Source organism: Passer domesticus, chromosome 2 (assembly GCF_036417665.1).
Source record: "Passer domesticus isolate bPasDom1 chromosome 2, bPasDom1.hap1, whole genome shotgun sequence".
Taxonomy (NCBI): Eukaryota; Metazoa; Chordata; class Aves; order Passeriformes; family Passeridae; genus Passer; species Passer domesticus.
Window position 1 is genome coordinate 25948284 of NC_087475.1, and position 18592 is coordinate 25966875.

Consider the following 18592-nt stretch of genomic DNA (forward strand, 5'->3'; position numbering starts at 1 on the left):
TAATCCAGAACAGACCATAATTTTTCGTGGTACTAGGTAGATAAACATTCAACTTTGGATGTGTCTGAATTTTTATCCTCCTGAGAAACCATTTGGGACTTAACTTTTTGATGTCAATCCACTTCAGAATAACACCAGTACATCATCTTACAGAAATTCTGTCCATTTAGGTATTCGTACCTCACATTGTGTGAGTAGGGGAAAGAGGGCATTGATCCTCTTTCAGTATTCCCCTCAACATTGTAGGAAAGCTTAGAAAAATGAAAGTTTAGTTATTTATACAGATAAGACCAAAGTTTTTAATGTAATAAGGGAGCTCATTTTTTGGAACACTGAATTTCTGCTGTCCCTAGAGATCAAGCTTTTGTGTGTGTAAATGCTGCTTTGGATGGCAGCGCAGCAAAAGGAAAAAAGTCTTGTTCAAAGAAGCAAAGAGTCTTTAATCTGTGAGAGTCCGTGTTTTCAGAATAATGGTCTGTCTGAAAGTAGGGGGGTGTAGATGTGTGCAGAGGACCTGAATCAAAGGACACACGTGGTGATGAAAGGCTGCTGAAAGTCCCATCCAAAAGCCACTGTAGAAACTGGCAAAGCTATACACTCTGTGAACTTTTGCAAACTTCCTGCCACGTTTCTGGGGACATGTCTTTTCATGGGCATTACGCACATTCTGTGGATGTACTGTGAGTTTTTAAAGGCTCTCTCTGCCAGGTCAGATGTGCTCAAGCTAAGTTCTCTTGCTCAAGTACTCTTTGTTATGTCACACTATTCATCACACTAACAAGATGTAGTGGGTAGTGCAGGCTTGAGCAGGAAGTCAGGAACATCACTGCACAGGTTGCGACATAGATCCAGCACTGAAAGGGAGAAGGAATTTTCAAAATGCTACTAAATAGAACATGAGAGACTGTTTGAGCTTTATAACACAGGAAGGGGATGCGTCAACTCTGTGATTGAATAATTGTATTCATTTTCCAGGTAGCTGGGGGAGGGTGGCTGTTGCTGTGTAAAACTGACACAGTATAAAATCCTCTGAAGACAACCTTAGACTTGTTTGGAAAGGTGGACCCAGCTGTATCTTTTGTGTTATAAAACCACGTGAATTGAAAGCCTATGAGTTCTTTTCCTTTTTCAACTTAAGAAAGTCAAAAGTGACTGTTTTCCTGGGTAATGTTGACAAATAGAAATGCTTTGAGACCAGCTTTTCTTAAGGGATGGCCCATGGCACAATCATAGGTGGCAATAACTTACAGCTGCTCTCATTCCAGACTGGATATGACATAAAAACCTAAAGATAGAAAGATATTTGTTCAGTTACTAAGCTCTAGCAGCAGTGACATGCTGTAGTGATTCCGTATCTGAGCACTGCATTTCTTTTCTGAATGTCCAGGGGACAAAATGCTTCCCATGCTTTTCATTCAGCAAGAGAGTGAAATATCCACTAGCTTTATACAATAATGCTTCTCTCAGGAGATGATGGGCTAATGTCTTATGCTCCATTGAAGATGATTGCCAAAAGCAGCAATGAGAGCTTACCAGTTCTTTTTGGTAGCTTGTCATGTGGATGCTGACCTTGTGCAGCAGTGGCATTGCATCATCTGGTACAGGACACCAGCAGGCTGCACAGGAATTAGCACTCCCTGGGAGGCTGATGCAGACACACTACAGTGGGCTCCCCTCCTCACTCAGTGCTTTCCTTGTTTTAGTTTGTGCTGGATCCTTAAATAAAGAGAAGAAAATGCTGTCAGGGCTCACCTCATTTTAATATTGAGGAAGAAGAGGGAAAAGCAATGAGTGTCTCTGTTTTCTGCCTTACTTCCACTGTGAGGAAAGGGAAAGCCAGCAAGCATACAGGACTTGGTTGAAAAGGAAACAATCACCTCTCTTTATCAGGACAATCTTCTTTTTCCTTGCTCTCTCTTCTGTTGCAGGCTTTGTTACCTGCTGGCAAGGAAGTGTTGGGATCCTTTAAGCTCCACAGAAATTATCTTTCTTTTGATCTTCTACCTTCTCTGCTTTTAGCAAAGGAAGAGAGAAATCTCTGCATTGTTTTCATTTCCTTTAAATCCTGCTAGGTCTTTCTAGGCCCTTAAGCTGTTGACAATCTAGTGCCAGTCTGTCACCTGCTGTCACCTCTAACCTGCTGGGAAGATGCTGTGATTTGGGGCTTTGCAGTCACATTGGCAAAGCACCTCGAGCTTCTTTGATATGTTTGTGGGCATGAGTTTCTGGAGTGCCTTCAGCTGTTCATTGATAGCAAGAAGAGAGCTTTTCCATGCTACTGACTCATACTCTGATGTAGGATGGAGCTCTGCAGAAGCTGGCTCCTGACTTGTGCAGAGCTGTGAGGTACCAGGTGCAGGATGTTTTGCTTGCTGACCTGACAGAAAGGCCCTTGTTTCGTTGCAGCTACAGTTAGAGTGTGTCTGCTTTGGGTTCATAGTAAAGCACCTTTAGGGCTGAAGTTCAATGTTGTGCTTTAAGTAAGCTCTGTGCACATTTCAGCAGAGGCATCTGCTAGATCTGCTGGCACTCAGAAGTGAGTTCAGATAAGCAACACCATCTTTAAATAATTTTTCAGTGAAAAAAGCAACTGAATTGGTTATCTATAGAAAGCTTGTAATGTGATGTCACATTATTACTATTATTATCATCATCATCATCAGTAATTGACCAATTGGAGAAAATCTCTAAGTCACTAGGCTTCAAAACTTTAACCATGTTTTTCAAAAAACATATAACTGAGCATGTATTTCTGTCAAGCTGCCCAGCAGGCACATTACATGTCCCATAGAAGCAACAGGAAAGTTATGTTTTCCCCACATGCTTATATTTGCTTTTTTTGTATTTTCATTCCCTAAAAACTGTGAAGAATTAAATGCAGATGAACTCACGTCATTGGAGAGGTTTCATGTTATGCCAGTAACTTCATTTTGCTTCATTGAAGAATAAAACCTGCTCATCTTTCTTAACTGATTGATGTGCATTTGACAATAAAAAATTTTTTTCCAATGATCTTGTATATTTCTACAATCAAAAATGCTTGACACAAATAGTTAAAGGATATAAACATATGCATATCCTTGCTTGCTCTTCACTGAGACTGGATGTTGTGCTCATCCTCTACTCAGGAGAAAAGCAGATTTGGGCAAATGATTTGGGCACCATCTTCATTCCCAGTATAGCTTAACAAGGTGTAGCTATTTATTGTTTTCCTCTGTGCATTGAAGCTAAGTAGTGTTGCCAGGTTTTTACATATATTGGTCTGAGGGGATTAATTTTGCCAACATTTCTCAAATGAAATATGCATGATGAAACCCAGCAGCAGTTAGAAACCAATACCTGAGGCTCATGACTGAAGGTGTGTTACAAGTGACAATGGGAATATTCCTGAAACAGTCTGATTTTCATCAAGTCAGTGTAAGATTCAACTACATGAGCCAACAATGATTGTTTAATAATATCATTATTGTTATAATGTAATTAATGAAATCCAATATCTTAAAATGATATCAGTAATTGCAATACATTAGATGCAAGGATACTGCTTTGGAAATATTGGTATCCCACACTATGGTGTAATTCTTGTAGAAAGATAAAATCCATACTATCTGAAAGATGACACAAAAAAATTTGAGAAATATGAGAAACTCTCTTAGTTTATTTTAGTCTACCTTTATAAACTCCTCCATTTGATTACAGCAAGACCTGTAATTTCAAAATAAAGAACCAACATGGAATTTAATTTCTTATGCCTGAGTGTTTCAGCAGATATTTTCATGAATGCAATATGAGCCTATCCTGGAAATGGATATTGGGCAGTAATATCTCAACAGTTTTAAATCTTGAAAACTGGGACTGAAACTGATGAATGTAAATTGCCATAAATATTTCCGTGAAATATAGTAGATGTTAGCTGAAATGTTTTAAATTAATATAGCAAAAAAAATAAATCTTAATTATATTCAAGACTTCTTATTTTATGGATTATGACTATGCTTTTATGTTTTTCATTTTATATTTAACAGATAAAGTTTGAAAATTGATGAATAGCAACTCGTGCATCCAGTACAGAACTTTTGTGCAAGACTGTGAAATAGTTTTAATAGCACTTAGATAAGGATTTGGTAAAACCTGTAGCACTGTGCTGCTGAGGCCATCCAGTCAGGTGCTGATGTGTGTGAGAAGACAGAGCTCTGCAGGTCCCTCTGCTGTCTGCAACTGTTTGTACCAAGGCAGGTACTGTGTCTGTGGTCAGACAACTGATTTTAGGGCTCGTGCAGTGTCATACAGGATGTTTCAGTAAGAAAAGAAGCCTGAAACCCCTCTGTAGTGACAGAAAATGAAGTCTGATGGAGTGTATTTTAATGTAAAGGTGTTCCCCTGGTGTTAATCTCCATTAGCTCCTTTTAGCTTTTCACAGCTTTTTACAGTGTCAGAAGAATGTTTCACTTGCTCCTGGGTTGAAGTAAGGGTCTGTGGTATTGTCTGCCCTATTCCTTCATGAAGCATGAAAAGTCCTCTCCACTCTGAAGTTTTTCAAGCTTAACTTTTTAGAGGCATCTCTGAGCTCACTTTTTATTTTCTGCTTTGTTCTCTGCTTCTCTGGTAGGCTTGTCAAAGACAGAGTGATTGACTAGAATTCCGTTCTGGAGGTTACTGCTCGCACAGGAGTGAAATGTATGAAAAGACAGGAAAAATTTTTTTTTTTAAATTTTGTTTCTGTGGCATCAAATATAAATTTAAAGATGGAGGGTTATGCTAAGATGCCATCCTTGTTTCCAGAATTGGAAGAGCTGGGATGCTGTGTTATTTAATACACTAAATCCTGTGTACTTTGAAGGCTTGACGTGAGTCCCTCTCTGTGTGTTTGCTGTTGAGGACTGTCTGAAAAGCAGTTTGGTTATCAGGTCACTGTGCAGGGGCCTCAGACAGATGGCAGGTGGGTGGTACAATGGGGGTCCAGGATGTGAGAAGGCCAGGACAGTAACACTATGTAGCTATTGAAAACTTTTTTACATGAGAGGGTTGCTCATCTGTATGAGCATGAGGCCGACAGACCTATTTTTCAGGTAGACTAGGAGAGACCATTAAACTAGGAATAAAGATCATTCTCATGGAGAACCAGTAGAAAGGTATCTTGATATTTTAACACTTTAATATTTATGGCTAATTTCTGTCCCAAGCCCAGCTTCACAGTGCAAAAAGTTGCATTTGCAAGGATTGTTTAGATCTGTGGAGCTTAGCAGAGTCTTGTCTCCTTTCAGTTTCTGGTGTTCGTGGTTTTTTTTCTGAGAGGAGTGTGTTTAGCAATGCAGTATAAGGGTTGGCCTGAGATAAGAAAACTTAGAAATCTTTCTGTAGCTGAAATGCTGTGACTTCTATCTGAGGAAATGTCTCATATAGTGCTGTGCTCAGCCTCTCCTTATATAATAGATAATTCAAGGCCTTCATCATCTCTCTGGCCCTTTTCTGTGTTCAACTAAGTCTGTGTCATTCTTGCACCAAGGAGCGCAGCACTGGAGCCAGCACATCACATGTATCTCACCAGTGTGAGCTGGGGAGAAAGATCCCCTTCTGCTACCCACAGACAACATGCAGCCCCTAATGCAGTGCAGGATGTGCATATTATCTTATTTCTAGAAAAAACAGTGAACCCAAACCACTTGTCCACTACCTCCCCATGGCTGAATTATTTTCAGAAATTAATGCTTTAAAAGCTCTTGTGCTCTATTGCTGCTCCAGGTGCATAGGCCATGCCAAGCCTGTGTATGGATGCTTATTAGTGTTAGTGGAAATATTGCAATGAAGCAAATGTAGTGAGTTTGTACTGGAAAGTGTGCCAAAAGTAGAAAGCTGGTTATCTTTCTCTGTTTATACATAGTAAGGCAGGAATGCAGGCCATGTCAATGTGCAGCAGTTGCATCTTCTGAGTTGTCTCAGGCTCTTCTGTGTGATAGAGAAACCAGTGATTTTAATGTTTGTTTTTCTGTGCTGATTTTATATTAGGGAAACTTCCAGGAAATTGATGGAGTTACATAGATATATATCACAGTATAGCAGAATGTTCTGCTGGCTCCTAAAACCCCACTGAAAGTATCCTCCAAGACCTCATGCTGTCAGCACTGGAGGATGCTACAGTCAGTCTACCTTAATTTCTTAAATTAAGTCTAAGTACTTGTAACTAAATGTAAGGCTATCTTGAACGAAGGTGCCTCAAACCCAATTTTGGATTCACCAGAACATACATAGTGGTCTAGCTGCCATAATGAGGACAGATGTCTGGAAGAAAATGACCTCCAAGTAGATGTTCCCCAAGATTATCCTTCTGGGAAACTGTGAAACAAGTCCAATATTTCTATGGAAAACAGGTATGAATCTACGGACAGTGTTTTGCCACTTCTGGTGCAAAATTGGAATATGCAGCTATGTAATTTACAGTCATACAGTGAAAAACAATATTTTGAAAACCAGTCATCATTATAATGTGTTTGAATCAGTTTCAGCCTTGCTTCTCAAATATTACAGGCTTTTACATCTTGTTATAGACCTGGAGTATTTGAAAAGCTTCGTGTTTTATCAAAATAAAAAGTACTCAGTGGCCATGTACACAAAACAATGTTCTAAAGACAGCAAGGAATAACCTGCTGATGCTCCTCATTGTGTGTAAAATATTGAGCTGTGAGATGGTGGGACAGTAGCAAAGGGCAGCATGGTAGATGCTAATTTCCTGGGAATGTCCAATGGAGGATGTCCCAATGGGAAAGAACAGAAGGGGTGACCATGTGATTTGGACTCAACAAATTGTGGTTGACTTTTCCCAGGCCTTTAGGAAGGCAAACTGGAGATATTGGATTGGATGTATGCTGTGGATGTTGCTGTAGTCATGAGCAAGCAAGTAGACAGATCTCACCTCAGTAAACAAGTGAACTGTGTGTAAGGGAAAGACAAGAAGAAACAGGAAAATTCAGCTGAAGTGCAGAAGAGCATAGGATAATGAATTTCACAGAAAAGCAAAGATTTCAGCTCATATTTTGCCTTGTTGATGTCAGGTTGATGGTTTTTAAGAGAATGTCAGAGGTACTGAGAGGCTAAAAGTCAATAAGTACATTTAGGACAGCTTGGAAAAGTGGGGAAATACTTTGGAACGAAGCAAGAAAATGATGTGTACTGTGGCATTATTGTCAGGGGTAAGCAAGGATCAGAGGTGTGCTAAGGTACTCCATGGGGTGCTGGTCTTATTGGGAAAGTCTGTTACTGAGGTGATCCATCACTGCAGCAAGGGAGCTGGAAGAGTGGATCACAGCAGTTGGGATGATGAATTGGAAGGTTGTTCCTTGTGGTAGGGAAGTCAATAGCTTTAAAAAGGCCTGGGGTGATATCAAGTGCAGAAAGGAGGAAATTCTTGGAATCAGGACAAAAACTTTTACAAACCAGGAGATAGAGACTAGAAGGTGCAGATAGTCACCAAATGTAAAGCTGTAGAGACATAGTGAAGGCAAGCTTCATCCAAATTGAAAATGATGCTTTATCTTCATAGACAGACAATCCCTCAAAAAAAACCCAAGGAGGAAGTCAGCAATGATGGGTACAAAGTGGTAGAAGGACTACAGCAGAGTTCAGGTGAGTTCACCAAAGACTGGTGGGCTGCAAGGAAAACTCACATGTACTCTTGTAGTAATAAAAAGAGAGATGCTTAGCATTGCTTAAAATCAGGAGGCAGTATCTTAGCAAAATGGAATTTATGTTTTAAAAAAGAAACACATTAAAGGCCTCAAAATGCTGGCGTTCCGTGGTATTTGAGCCACATCAGCTCATCAGAAACACAGATGAGGAACCTCACAGCAGCACTGCACTATATTTGAGCATGTCTCCCATTATAAGTGAAAAAAAAATGGCAGAAAGGAGCTTAGCACCTCAGCTGAGTACTTGGAAAATGCATGAATGGTGAAATAGGCTCATTGACTGCAACGACACTGGTTTTTCTCAAAGTTACACAGGGACATAAGTGCCTTGCTGAACTGAGAGCCTGAAGGTAGGGATTAGAACTTGTGTTTTCTTGGCTCTCTGCCTGAGCAAAATTGGTTATGCCACACCGATCCTGAAACAAAACTTCTGTTTGTATTATTTGTGGAGTGCTGTGGGGAAATGAAAGCTGGTAAGGCATAATTTCATTTGTGTGCTTTGAAATTTTATATTATCATGTATTTCTTGTTGCACTGTAATGAAGCACTGATTTCCATATTAAAATTAATAAAATGAAAATAACACAAATGCAATATTCCTGCTGAATGCACATTGACTAGAGAAAATTTTCATATTATTCCACAGGCAATTTATGACAGCCTATTTCTCTGTGTCTTGAGAAGGCTGCAGGTTCAGAGGAGCTTCAGTCATTCACATTTTGTTTATTCAGTTACAACAGAATTCACACATGATCCATACTTGAATACCACTTTTAAGTTAAGAAGTAAGAAAATAAGTTCCATCATAATCATGTTTTTTGGCTGTTGTTTGCTTAATGAGCGAGTTTAAAAAAAGTATAGCACTTACTGGAAAGAAATAATCTGCTAAAGTAGAGCTTATATTTAATAGTGAACAGTCCTTTGCTTTATCATGGATATTGGGCAGAGAACAAGAGTGTCACAGCTTTGATTTGGGTTCACTAAGTATACCAAATTCATTCAGCTATGGCTTTGTTATTTGGGCCTCTCAGCTTAGCAAAGACCAAATAGTTGTTAATAAATAAAATCAGCGCTCTGTAGGACTTGACAAACGTGTTGTGCATTCCAAAGGGGGTGGTGGTTTGAAAGGTGTGGTTGTCTACCATCACTGGTCATTCCTGATGAAAGCAGGGACCATGGGTTGCTCCTTACATCCCTGCAAAAGTACCACAACCCATATTGCACTGCAGTATATCAGGCAGTCCTCTGCTCAGTGTCCAGTTACACAGGAAGCAGACCAGCAGGAAGAACACAGGTATCTCGATGGCACATGGAGGTTTAGATTAGATAATAGGAAAAATTTCTTCATTGAAAGGATAATTGGACATTGAAAAGGGATGCCAAGAAAAGTGGTGGAATCACCATAAAACATGTGGATGTGGTTAGCTGGTAAACATGACAGTGCTGGGTTAACAGTTGGACTTAATGATCTTGGAGGTCTTTTCAAACCTAAGCAATCCCATGATTCTATTCCATGCCTGCACCTCCCATACACACAGCCTTTGTGCAGTCTTTACCTGTTCCTCACATACCCCCTCAAAAAGTTCATGGAGTTGCAAGAGGGGAGAGTACATCCCTCTGGGGGAGGGGTAGAGACAGAGGTTGGATGAGATTTTTCTAGGGCTCCTTGCAGCCAGCCCAATCTCTTAGGACATGGACCTTATGCCTCCCAAGACCACTTTTTGAGGATGGAGGAGTGATTTGAGAGACACACAAATAAAAGGCACTTCTCAAGTAATCATCACAACAATTCTCCCTGTCATCTTGGTGATACATCCACCTGTTGGATGGGGAAATAGAAAAAAAGCTCTTTTGTAAAAGCATTTTCCTTGTCACTCTTGCCTGGCTACCTTTTGTGGGATTTATGATTTTAGAAGCATTATGAAAAATGAATCATTTTTTCACTAAAATTAATTTCAGAGTGCTAGAAGACTGTCATTTATGTCAACATTTGGTTTTGTTTGGTAGGTGTCTGCTACCATACTTGAGGAAAAGTAAGCATCACTGGCAACAATTTGAATATTTTGTTAGTCAATACAGCAGTCTTAATGGAAAGCTGCTATCACTGGCCTTCACAGCATGGGCAGTGTGTGATGATGTGGTGATGTTTGTTTCCTGCCCAACCTTCTTGTATGTGCTCTGAATGAAGAAGTGTTGTTGGGAGATGTTATTCCTGCTCTGGTTCCACGAATCTAGAAGGCACTAGATAAACAAAAGAATTGTATGTTCTCAGTATTATCAAAAAAAGTTTCTTCACTTTTCTTAAATTTGTCTTTATTCTGGCCTTTCACATCAGAGAAATAAATTTTCTAGCAGATTTTCTGGAAAGCAAAATATTTTGCAAAGTATTTTGGGGTATATTACCTAAAATGGGACACCATATACTCTTAGAGAAACACATATATATAACCTATAATGCAAAACTAATCTAATGATGTAGTACTGCAATATAGGATCATGTCATGATTTTCAGTGTTTTAGCAGTAGTGGGATAGCTTTCTGATGAAGCTACTTCTGTACCTGGTTCATAATCCTTCTAAAAATATAAAAATAAATGCAGTTCTAAACTCTCTCCCCCAGGTAATTTTACTGATCAGAAAACGCAGTGCCTCTATTTGTGCTCCTTCACCTTTTAGTTGATGATGCATTGTGGTCAACAGTATTTTTGTAATTGAGCCTTTATGGGTCTATTCCCCCTTTGTTTGAACTTCAGTTTTGATTATATGAACTCAGAAAGGGCTCAGGTATTTGTTCCAAAGAACTAAAGACAATTAAAATATTTGAGATTCTAATCTTATTTTCAGAAGTAGTTCAATGTTGACTGTGAAGTCAGCACCAAAAACTACAATTTAACTAATCAATTCCACTAAGCTGTACATGTGTCAAGTTGCTTTCACTTATGGTAGCAAAGAAATGATTTTCTGAACTGCTTTTCTGAACTACCTTTCCAGAACAACAGTCTGTTATTTACTACTGATTTATGGCAGAGAGAAAAAGATTCACCCTAATGGAACAGCCAGAAATTACCCCATCTGCCTTCACAGTCAAACTGCTTTTCACTGCATTTCCAGTAAAAGTTATGTATGTGACTGATCTCTTATCTACATCACAGAACAAAATTCTGTTTTCACTTGCCTGTGAAACATATGTTTTGATATTGTAGAACTAGTAAATATTTGGAAGCACACTGAGGCCTTTGCCACCACTGTCCCTTTCTGTGAAGATTGCTCTGGGTGCAGGTGATCTTTTTCTTTTATTTTCTGCATGTAGAAAATGAGGTAGGGTAGGTTTCCTTTTATTAGCGGTATCTGGAAGGGGGAAATTAGTTCAAGTTCACTGTACTCTCAATTTGATAGTTACTTGCAAAGGAAAACAGAGGACTGAGCCTGAGATGATGCACGACGAGATGTTCTTGCTTCTCTGCACAGCTCTGTAAAGCAGTGTCAGTCACTATGGGGAATGATAAAAGGCCATGGCAACATCACAAGAAAATATGTTTTGCTGGAGCTTTGGTGGGAGCTTTTAGTTCTTCTCCCTTTGGCTTTTGAATTGTACAGGGAGAGGAGTGAGGTCAGGGGTTTCAGATGGCATTGCATAACACAGATAACACAGATTGTTCTCCTCTTTTTCTGCATTTGTTTTGTGGCAAATACAGCATGAGAGAAATGTATGAAAGTAATAATTTTAAGGGGATCATCTACAGAGTACTCATCTTCGCTATGCCTCCTAAATTTTAGGGCATAGTAACTCACTGCAGTAGCAGTGCTCTCCAAATTAAGCACAAATCATCCTTCATGCAGCTATCCAGCTTTTTAGTGGTAGATCTTCTGTCCATCCAGTTTGGACAAGCAAAGCAGATCATCACTGTACCCTCATATAGACACTGTCTCTCTCAGGGACCATCTTTCCCCAGCACTGCCAGGGTACCCCTCAGCAGGAGTTTCTGCTGCTGGCCTTTCCCAAATTAACTGGGACCTCCCTTCCTGACTCGTCCCATTTTGTCTTTGCCAGCTGGCTACAAACTGTGCTGGTTTTCAGTCTTCTCCACACCTATGTGTTGTTAGTGCTTTATCAGTGGAGCAGCCCACCTGCCCCATGATGATGGCAGGTGGGCTGCTCCACTGATAAAGCACTAACAAGAATTAGTGCTTTATCCTCCAAGAGGCTGGGGTGAGTGACAGGGATGTACCCACCTCAAAGGTACAGAAAAGAGTGCAGGTTTGTCATAGCAGCTGATGATGGGCAAGCACTGCCTTGCCCAGCCCCCTTACACATGTGCTTCCTTCTGGAGGTTGGAATTTTGGGCGGCTGTGAAACTTCCTGTTTGAAAAATGAGCCTTCTCCAGAGAGCAGGTATTCAAAACAGGGAAGTAGGTCTTGGGTGTTCAATCTAAGGCTGTATTTCACTCCAGGCTTTATGCACTCACGCTTCTTTTTGCATGTGCTTTTCTTCATTTGCAAATACAGTGGGATTAAATAGTAGGGCAAGTTATTTGATGTTCAGAGATGTTATTTGAAAGACAAAACTTTGTCTTTCAAACACCTGATTACAGGTGGTCTCTTAAACATTGTAGAGGCTGGTAGGCATAAATGAAACTGGGCAACTGTGCGTAGATACTTAAATGCCTACCTGCCTGAAATGGAAATGCAAAATATCTTATGCTGGATTTTGGGGAGAATTTTTAAGTGGTCATTAGCTTTATTTTCAGAATTATGTTTGGCTGCTCATTAAAACCCACAGGAAACATGGAAGTCTTTGTATCTTTGAATGACAGGAGTGTTAAATCTTTCTCATAGCTGTAAAATGTTACAGGTCAATCATTATGGAATAAGAATGCAGTGAGGGTTAATTAGTATTGCATTCTATGAATTCTCTCAAACAGGTCATTAAACATTACTGTACACTATGGTTATTTCACCAGTGGAATGTGCCTTACTGTTAACCTGAAAAAATATCTTGAGCCACATATAACATTTACAAAGATGCTTAAGTCACTCTATAATAAAAGCCTCATTTATGTTGTGATGCTTTTATTCTCAGTCTTGAAGTACTTACAATTTAGTGAAGTTGCTGTCTGCTTTTCCCCATGGACCACATTGTGAGAAAAAGCCCAGGATGCTTGTTTCTGCTCCCATCTCTACTTCTAACTCACTGTGGAACTTCACATCACTACTTTTTCATGGTGTTCATTTTCTGTGTTTTCGTATTACAATTACACTGAGTTGGATTACTTTAGGCAGGCTATCTGGCATGTACCTATCTTGCTAAGGTGGAGCTTTTTTGTCCTTTGAAACTTTTGAGGTGTGCAGAAATTCTCTGTTTTTTTACAACAATAACTTCCACGAATTTTTGCTTTTGCTCAAAATGGAAAACTGCTGTATTTAATATTCTGCTAGAAAAGCTTTAAGACAATATTCTTACAGGGAGCTGGGTAAAACCATTGGCCAGGTGCAAATCAATCACCTGTTTTAACAACTACTGAGACTTAGATTGGACACTTTCATTCACAGCTACATCAAAAATTGCAGATGTTTATCTTATCTGCAAATAAAAAGTTACAGGGAAAAATATAATTTTGCATGTAAGAGCCTCATATTTTTCTACTTTTCCTAGAAAGGGAGATGGATGTGGAGATAGCTGCAGTAGTGTTTTCAAAGCCTTGTTCTCTCTCTGTGGGGGATTTTTTTGGATGATTTTTTTTAGACTTTCATTGAAATTGTTTCCTGAGTCATACAGGATTTTCTTTTCTTTTTCTTTTCTTTCTTTTTTTTTTTTGTTACCATGTATTAAAATGAACTGGGGAAAAAACCCCAAAGTGTGCAAATAAGCAGCTGGAAAATCTTGAAAGTATGAAACTACTGACTAAGATTTTGTGGCTGTAACTAAAAATTGAAACATCTGATTTCCAAATAACATGTACCTTACTCTCCTCTCTGAAAACCCATCCTTGCAAGATTACTCTTCAAAGCTTGATCCATATGGTTTTATTTTGTCCTTAGTTTTCTGCAGTTTCTGTAAAGAGTACTTCTATTCGTTTTATGTAAAAGTGTGACCTTCCAGAGGAGGAAATTCCCATTTAAACTGTTCCCTGTACTATGGCATAACATCTTCCAGTTTCTATAACTATGCCCCATGATGGCACTGGAATATTGTGTACAAGGAAATCCAGTTATGATGGCTCTGAGGAATATAGCTCAAGCAGTGGAGATGACATGACATATCAATAAGTATCATAAAATTTGTAAGTAAATTTGTTAGGAAAAGCAAGATATCTTGTCTCTGTATGTAGGGCGGTTGTGTAAGTATTATTATTATTTGCTTTCAGAATCAAAACCATCTAGGACTTCTTGAATTCAAAAGAAGCTCCAACATAATAGGCATCTTTGACATGGACTAGCGTGCTATTTATGCCATTGGCAGCTTTTAAATCACTTTCAGCGGTCTGCAAGAGAAAGAACTTGGGTCTAAAGTGTGCATTTCTATGCCAGAACAGATTATAATGGCAATGTCAGGACTTGGTGGAGGAACAGTTAAGAGACAAGAAGAGACTTTATTGGCAAAAGTAAGTTCTAGTAGCAGTGGCATTATCTGTGTCCTCCCAGCTCCTGCTGTTCCTGAGGGCAAGGTCGTTGTTAAGCAATGACAGAGTTGGACAGGCAGATTCTGAAGCTGTTAGCACTGCTGGACATGGGAAGTTCACAACTGAGGCTGTGTCCACTCCAAGGCAAGGATAAACAGATGAATGAATCCAGCAGTGAACCACCCAGTGCTATGTCTGGTCAACATCTGAAGAAACCTTTGAATGTTTGAGTTCCCTGAGTGGCACATCCTTTCCAGGTAATGACAATCCAGAATATCTGTTTGCACTTAGTTGCTCAAGGTGTGGTGCAGAGCAGGTCTTTGTTGGACCACATTAGTGTCTCTCTGTCTGTTCTCAGTTTTGTCCAGCAGACACAGGCTCCTCTGAGGAGCACTTCCTCTAAACAGAAGCCAGAAGGCTGTATGACTTGCATGATTCATAAAAAATGCCCTATGTGGACCCTCTGACCTTACCACCCCACCAGGGCGCACATTTATAGCCCTTGCACAACAAACATCAAGAAACAAGGTAAGCCCTTAAAGGACTGACAGTCTGTGTGGTATTTTGTCCAGCAATGATAAGCCATACACTCAGCATTTAGAAATATCTAAGTACCTATGGCTGCAAAAATAGCTTTTGAAGCATGGTTTGTCCCAGTAGTGTGAACTGAGATGCAAGGTGAGGGGAAAAAATTACTTCCTACCTGTAAAGCAAATGAACAGTCCAGGTTTTGTCATGAGCTCAGTAAAAGGAAAGAAAAAAAAGCTCTTAAAAAGCTTAATACACTTAGATGATTAAAAGATTAGCTCAAAGAAAAAAACAAGTTAACTCCAAATATTTTTTGAATATACCAGTACAATACAAGTAAGATAAAGGAAAGGTGTTACAGAGGAAGTTGGAGTAAAAGGGAAGCAGTTAGAACATGGTGGCAGAGTCAGGATTTTTAAATAACACAAATAAAGCTGAATAGCTATACACAAAAGAATAAAAAAAGAAATGGTCATGATGAGCAAAGATGGAGAGACAAGAAAGAAGGAGATTCATTGAAAAACTCAGACAATGAAAACTCTGCCCTGACGTACAGAAAGGAACACACAATCCAGGCTGAGTCTCATTTTAAAGGAGGTTATAAAAGGATAGGATAAGCAAGTGAAGATAACATCAGAAATGCCAAAGGAGCAAAATGAGATATAACTAGCTAGAGACATCCAAAATGTACTGGGAGCAACAGAGAGACACCAGGAGAATAATTGATCTGCTGCAAAGCAGCAAGAGAAATCTATCAATCAATGAAGTGTGAGAACAGTTGTATAGCAGTTTTGTTTATCCTTACTCAAAGTGTCAACTCTGATCAGGCCAAAGCAAACAGTGGGAACCCAGAGCTCTTAATCTGGCTACATTCAGCATCTAGTCCAGGCACAATGGTGACATTTCCTGCCACTCATGAAAATCTGAATGATGTGATAACCTTTTAGTGCTACAGAAAGTTAATATCTAGTGTGCAACACACAGAGTGAAATGTTTAGAGGAACTTGCATGCCCTGAAGTTGTCAATATTTCTTGTTAGGAAGAACTTCAGAAAGCTGAAGAAGAAGCCTTTGTTTTGCTCAGGTTAAGTTTCTTATTTCATATTTCATGGAAAGATGTCTGCTTGGCTGGTCTGCAGAATGTTTTAGCGCTAGCAATTTGTTATCTATTTGATATGCAAAATATTGTACTAAGCCCAGGTACTCAAGGTTTTCCCTGTTGCAGAACAGAAGAAAAATCTCTACAGCAATCTAATTCCATCAGTGTTCCCAATCACTTCAAGCAATTAGTTCGAAAGACTTTTCCCTGAAATTTACATAAAATGCATACTTTTCTCCAATCCATTTACAAGTGACAGATTATTTCTTGCTTAGCACTGCCAAAGATGAGGAGCAGGAAGGGAAACTGTGCTTGGACTGCAGCAGGTGCTGAGAATGACTCCAAGAAGAGCAATCTCCCAGCTTCCCTCATGGCTCTCATTAGGTTGGTATGATGGGAGTGAGAGATGAGCTGATCTTTGTTAGTGAAAGAAGGTCATCCTTAAATGCTCACAAAATGGCTGGTGGCTAGATCTGGAACTGGCATTTTCTCATTAGAAAATGGTAGCCTGATAGACCAGTGCATGAGTGTTGGGATGGGCAAAGTACTTGAGGGGATGAGAATACAGGTTGTTTGCATTATCTCAGTTTCTGTGCCTGAATTTTGCAGAAATATAAGCTAAACAGTCAGTCATGATGCTCATAGACTGGTTCTAGCAGTGCCTGGAGTACCAGAAGCTATCCTGTATGGGAAAATACATGTTCCAAATCCAGGATTTTAATTTATTTACGTTGGTTGGGTTTTTTTCCTCTGTGGACCAAGGACATGCTAGAGAACACTTCTTGGAGTTTGCAGTCTGAGTAGTAAATATTGCAATGGTACTATCCTAGAATCATACATAAAACTGTTTTTCATTTCATGCTGTTCTAGGTCTCAAAGGAATCCTTCTGTAAGGTAGATTGTATTGCCTGTCTGGTTTTCAAAACGTCTAAGAAAACGGTGCAACAAGAAAGAACGTTGAAACGTTGAACGGCTGAAAGTTCTTTTATGTGTGTCTTTATTGAACAGATTTGCTTTTATTTTGAATTCTTGTATAGATTGTTTATATTACAGAGGTACAAAAATTTTTTTTAATGATGTGTCAGTGCATTAAGAGTAAAGCTGTTTTTGTGAAGCTATCCCACCTGGTGTCGAGAGAAGGAATAAGATCTCCTTTACCCTTCCCAGGAACTTCATACCAGACAGCTGCTGACGCAAGAGCAGTTATCCAGCTTTATGCTGGAGCAGACTCAAATTCAAGGTATCCCTCAGAGAAGGGAGATCCCATGGTTAGACCTAGGAGTTCTGTTCTTCCCCAGCATCCAATGTGATCTTGTTAGAATTCTTAGTGCCAGATTCCCATATGCTCTTTAGGCAAAGTCCCATGGGTTTCAGTTTTATTGGAATGGGGAAGAAGATATCCATAGCTTTTGTGCTAGAGGTTTGCAAAAATGGAGATAACCACCTCCCAGTCAAGGGACATGGATGAAAGTGATGCAGTCCAGTACTGCAGAAATACTAAATAATTGAGCTAGGTTAAAAATGTGCCTTCAAACATACAAAGCTAAAACCTATTGCCTTTTTGTAAACTGTTTGTGTTCTCTAGAAATGCTTTGGTGTGACAAGGTATGTTTTAGGAATTTTGGATATGTTCCTGAAGAAACATGATAGATGCATTGTGGAAAGGTTTTCTGACTCATCTTCTATTTTCCTGCATGACCTAACAATCCAAAGGAACTCAATGCCTTGCATCATACATATGCTTCATTACTTGTTAGACTGCATTTGCTTTTCTAATACTTCAATATGGGGGTTTCTAGAGGACTGTTATGTCTTGATATGCCAGTGTAGGCATTCATGGAGTAGCAGGAAAGCATATGACATTTATGTTATTCAGTTATATAATTCCATACTGGCAAAGTTTTGAATGCTTCAGCATGTCAGAATTCAAATTACATCTGAGGCAAATTCACATGGTTTTTATTTCTGGTGCATTTGACCAGTGTGATGTTTTAAAAGGAGGAAAAAAGTATATGGTAAAAGCTGTATGCATAGGCACAACTTTAAAAACACAAGGAAAAAATTAATAGATGGAATTTACTATAAGGCCTTTGACTTCCTTTCTTGTCTGTGTTTTAAAGTTCAATATTAAATGAGTAACTGGAGGGTGAAATAGGGAATATAGTGTCACATTTGATGCTATCTTTCTAGAAGCTTTCTCTCTGCATATATTAAAAAATATTTTAAGAGTTTTCATACAAATCAAAAGTTGAAAAATCTGGAGACTTCCTCTTATTAAATTTTTTTAAAACTGTGGGTTTATCAGTGGATTCTTCCCAATTCCCCCTTTCCGCCACTCTTTATTTTACATTTTATTTTACATTTTATTTTGCCAAATAAATGAACTAAAATCTCATATTACTGCCTAGAGCAGCTTTTCAGCATGGGTTCCATTTGCTGTTAAAGTAACAGGATTTTTTCATTCACATCATGTACCTGGTAAAATGTTTGAGTAAGTCATTATCAATTAAAAGGTATGGGATGACAGCATCTATTTGGACAAAACAAGTAACTATACAGAGGGATTTAAGGCTTTCAGACTGGGATTTGATATAGTAAGAACAGATGATCTGGTTTTATTTTAACTTCATCATGCAAACTGAGTATTCTTAGTGACTTCAAGTG

At 39.1% G+C, this 18592-nt stretch overlaps 1 long non-coding RNA gene across 1 annotated transcript; it reads left to right on the top strand.

The window, feature by feature from the left end:
* Window positions 1-11838: 11838 nt before the first annotated feature.
* On the top strand, window positions 11839-17446 carry LOC135295268 (uncharacterized). The gene is made up of 5 exons (XR_010357307.1): window positions 11839-11921; window positions 12013-12074; window positions 14048-14559; window positions 14661-14830; window positions 16799-17446. It is a non-coding gene; the product is annotated as an uncharacterized LOC135295268 (long non-coding RNA).
* Window positions 17447-18592: the final 1146 nt, after the last annotated feature.